Source organism: Octodon degus, unplaced genomic scaffold (assembly GCF_000260255.1).
Source record: "Octodon degus isolate 3935 unplaced genomic scaffold, OctDeg1.0 scaffold00005, whole genome shotgun sequence".
Classification (NCBI taxonomy): Eukaryota; Metazoa; Chordata; class Mammalia; order Rodentia; family Octodontidae; genus Octodon; species Octodon degus.
This window is the reverse complement of record NW_004524581.1, coordinates 2,284,932-2,289,825: the sequence shown is the minus strand read 5'-3', so window position 1 is coordinate 2,289,825 and position 4,894 is coordinate 2,284,932.

Genomic DNA, 4,894 nt, shown 5'->3' with positions numbered 1-4,894 from the left:
CTGCAGGGGAGAAGTTAGGTAGGTGGTTCTTCGGGAAGGCTCAGTATATGACAAGACAATCTTTTGCTCAGACTAGAGAATGCTACTGTTTTAGTAGAGTGTCCATTTGAAAACATCCTTTTCAGAGGCTGGTCTGTGTGCGGATATCAAGAGCAGAAGGCAGGAGAAGAAGTAAATTTCATTGTTTCCTTGGCACTGTTTAATTCAGTGATGCCCATTATTAATTAATAAATTTCAACAAAATTAATGAAAGGTTTATGTCAAATGTGCTTGGTCCACCTCTAAGAGTTGCCAGAGTCCTACAGTTTCAGCATTGCTGAAAAATCTAAGTCCCAAGTTTCTATCAAGACTTGAGACAAACTCTTAGCTGTGAGCTCTGTAAAATCAAAAGAAAGTTAAAGCATTCCCATTGCTAAAGAAAGGACTAGGGAACTAGAAACCAATGGAATCACACCAAGACCAAAACCTAGATGTATAAAGTAAATCTTGTAGCTTCCTGTCCAGTATTTAGGGCAAGTTGAGATGCTGCGAACTCCACATTGCTCCAGAGCCCCCTCCCCCAGGCATTGCCAGTCGTTACAGCCCTTGGGCCTGTCCTCCAGGCTGACTTTGCCCTCTCCCTGTGGCTTTCTTCAGCTGTTCCACATTCCTGGCTTCTCCCCCTTCCTGGAGGCTGCACAACATCACTTCACTTTCACAGCATCATGCAATGCTCAGTCAGGGTCACACTGCCTGGTGTTCCAGGCCTTCCTGTGAAATCTGGGTGGAAGCTTCTCCAGTCCTCCAGTTCTTCCATGCTGCATGCCTGTAAAACCAGCTCCACAAAGATCATTCCAAGTTCTGTTACTAGTTCAAACACTAGGGAGGTCTCTGCATGCCTGGATGGCTGAAATCTCTGAACCTTACCCCAGGGCATCAATTCATAATTCATAGTATCAACAACAGCCCCACTTTTCTGGTACCTAAATCTGTCTTAGTTACTTTTTTTAAGTCTCTGAGACCAATACCCAACATGCACAATTTAAAGAAAGAGGGCTTTGGTTTGGGCTCAGTTTGTAGAGCTTGAAGTCCACAGTCCTCTGCCTCCAAGACAGGACAACTGCAGGACACACAGGAAGCAGAGGAAGAAAGAAGCTGGTGGGGGGGAGACCCTTCCGGGCTGCAGGCCCCAGTGACCCCACACTCTTCAATCAGATTCCACCCCTTAACAATACATCTGGCTCTAAGCTCATTGGTGGACTAAGTTATAGATGCATAAAGTACCTGGATGATCCAATCACTTGCCCAAAGTCCCACCTGTAGCATGAGGCTTTGGAAGTACATCTGGAGATGAACCGTAACAGGGTAAATTTCTTTTAAAGCAGATTGTAGTTTCACCATGGGGTAGAAAGTAAAAAGGGTGAAGTGACCACCCAGTCTCAGGTGAACAAAGTTCACTGATTCTCTCCTTCTCCTTCTACAGCTAGGTAGCAGAGGTGCCAGTGTCCAGAATGGTGCATTTTGTCTACCAAACTCAATTTATCTTCTCCTGTAGGGAATATTGCTTATTATTTGGTCTGGTTTAAATACGACCACAACTAATGCAATAAGCTTAATACTCTGCGTTCAACTTTAAAAAAAAATAAATGTTTAGTCATGTAGATTTAAATCTTAAAACTCAGTAATGTAACAAGATACACCGAGGGCCTGAGAGATGGCTCAGTGCTACCTTCTTCATACGTAAGTGCCACGTGCCAGGCATAGCCATCAACTCCATCCTGTAAGGCAGACACACAGATGTACTGCAAAGCAATAGTGCCATTTACAAGCTATCCTTTCCATCTTTGTTATTTGAGGTTCTTTTGCAGCTGCTGCATTGCAAATTCCTTCTTTTTCTTCTTCCTTCTCCTTCTCCCTTCTCTTTCTTCCTCCGTTCAAGCTTTCTCTTTGGGAAGTAGATTTGCATTGATTTAATTTTACTTCATTACAAAAACACCCAACAGGGGCTGGAGAGATGGCTCAGTGGTCTAAAGTACTTACTTGGAACAAGCTTGACAAAGCACAGGGACCACGGTTCAATCCTCCAGCACCACATGCCAGCCAGCCCCGCCCCCTGGTGGGCTGAGCTGGCCACACACATACACACACACACACACACACACACAATAAATGTTAAAATTGAAAAAAAAAAAAAAAAACACCCAACAAATGGTGGGTGGTGCCAACATTTTTTTTTTCCTGTGGTGGAACCGGGATTGAACTCCGGCCCTTGTGCTTGCCAAGGAAGCACTTATTCCACTGAGCCATCTCCCAAGCCCCTTTTTCAACCTTTTATTTTGACAGAAACGGGGACTGAACTCAGGTCCTTGCACTTGCGAGCGAAGCCCTTATTCCACTGAGCCATCTCCCCAGTCCCCCGTGCCAACATTTTTGCTGAGGCCAATCTTGAACTTCTAGCAGAGACTATTCATTCTTGATGCTTAACAAAAAAATGCTGTGAGTTTCCCATTGGCTTTTAAAGAGTTTTTTGTTGTTGTTCTTTATGTTCTTTAATAATGTGAAACCCCTGATATGGTTCCTCTGAGAGGCTGGGTTTTGCTAAGGGCCCAGTACAAAGAGAAGGCAAGATCTGGCAAAGATTATGTTGACCTGGTCAGTGGAGATGGCTGGCCAGAGAAAGCAGGCTTGCTGGGAGATATCTAACCTAGTCCAGAAGACACTGGAGTAGGGCATTAAAAGCTCATTTGAGGGGGCTGGAGAGATAGCTCAGTAGAATAAGTGCTTGCCTGGCAAGTACAAGAGCCTAAGTTCAATCCCCAGTTCCAAAAAAAAAAAAAAAAAAAAAAAAAAAAAAAAAAGCTCATTTGAGACAGAGTCCAGAATTTAAAATGTTCAACCAAAAACCAGTGAGAATTGTGCCTAACCCAGATAACTGCCTTCATTTTTTCTGACACTTCAAACGCTCCAGCAAGAATGTGATGTGTAGGCAAAGGGACCCAGAAGCAGCCGCGCAGCATCTGCGCAAAGATTTAACATTAACAGTCACCAGAACAGAACAAGGCCAACAGAAAGCAAGTGTGTCTCTCAGGAGACAGCCTCCTCATCTAGAGAAACTGCTGTCCTCCAGGTCCTGGATTCCTGCTCTTACTGCCTTTAGAGTCCAAGTGTTTTCCAAGGGTTGTGACCAAATAGTGCCTGGGGCCATGGTAGCAGGAGGTTGTCACCAGCCCTCCGCTCTAGATGCAGCGGCCATGCCAGCTACCAGCTGGTATTAGACTCCACAAGGCCGTTGAACCCTCTGGTGGCCTCGGATTTACGGACGTTCCTCTCCTGCCCAGCTAAGCTCCTTCGAGTCAGGCCAATGATCCTTCCTGAACATAACAGAGACACCAATCCCCTCACTACTGTGCAAAAGGCTGATGTGGACAGCTGAGGCCTGTGGCGATGGTTGACTCAAGCGACGTGTGTAAAAAGCAGCTGATTCTGTCACAAAACTGGTTGCAACGTTTTCGAGCTGTAACTAAATTTGAAAGCAGTGAATTTATGTTAGGTCCTTAAGGGGCCACCTGCCAGAGATGTGGCCCAAGACAGAACTACGAACTCTTCGGGTAGGGGCACAAATAATTAGTGCAAATCTTAACCAACCTTACATTTGCAATAATAATTACATCAGGGAAAGGTCCAGAGGGGCCCAGGTGTCCACAGAAGGAGGCGAGGAAGGAAGCAGCCCGCCCGGGACACCGGAGCCCAGACTGCAGCTCCGTCCTAAAAGCCACGCCATTCGCTTTGTTCGCGCTCAGCTACCGGCCAGCTGCTCGCGACGGTGCACCTTGGTGTCACAGGCCCTCGCCGGTTTGCACTGGTGTAAAACGGAGCTCGATGAAAGCCTCTTTGATGAGCGAAGATCAAACGACCGGGACCGGTCATAGTCAGACGTGAGCCCTGACGGCGAGCTCACTCGGTCCGTTTGCTCGCGGTGCAGCCTGCGCGGCGGGCGGGCTGCCTGCCGCCTCCAGACGCGTCCGCGCCGCAGAGGCGCTGTGGTCGCCGTGGTCGCCGTGGTCGCGGGCGCTCAGCTCGGGACCTGAGGGCCACCGCGCTCCAGGCTGCCGGGAAGAGAGAAACTTGTTCTTCCGCTGCCCCCTGCTGGAACTCTTGCAGAATGTCCTCGTAGGAAAGATTTAATTGCAAATTTTATTAATCCTGTAGTTGACTCTTTCAAAAAACAGGTACTGTAACTTCTAAAGCCAAGTACAAACATATTTTGTATAGCCTCCACTTCCTGAGCCGAAAACGTTTCCTCTTGGCATTTTTAGTAGTCCACGCAAACCTTATTTGAACAACAGTTCAAAACAGTATATTAGAATTAAAGTCATGGGCAATAGCATCAGCACTAGATACTAGAGATCAGGAAGTAGAATCCGACTTGTAGGCTTTCAGTAAATGTTTAGTTCAATTGAAATTGAAAGTCTCTATAATGAATTCTTAGATAAAAATTTCAGAATCTCCTAGTTATTGTACATTTTGCTTTGTAAGAAAATCCTACTTTCAACAACATCTGCGTGCCTGCCCTTCAACCCTGGGCGTGGTGGCGCAGGCCTGTAATCCAAGCACTAGGGAGGCTGAGACAGGAGGATCACTATGAGTTCTAGCTGCATAGCGAGACCTTGTACCAAATAAATAAATGGGTTTTATTTTTTTTAATTCCAGACAGAAAATAACATTGTTCTGCTGTTAGGATTTATCTTAAAGAATAAAGGAAACTGAAAGATGCTTCCAATATTTATTGAATACTAACTATAAATTAGATGTTGAGCATAGGATCATCTACTGTTTCCCTGTTGCGTTCTGAAATACAGTTACAGGATGACTTTAAAGTAAGAAGAGTAAATCGGCCTCAGTCAAAAGTGCTCAA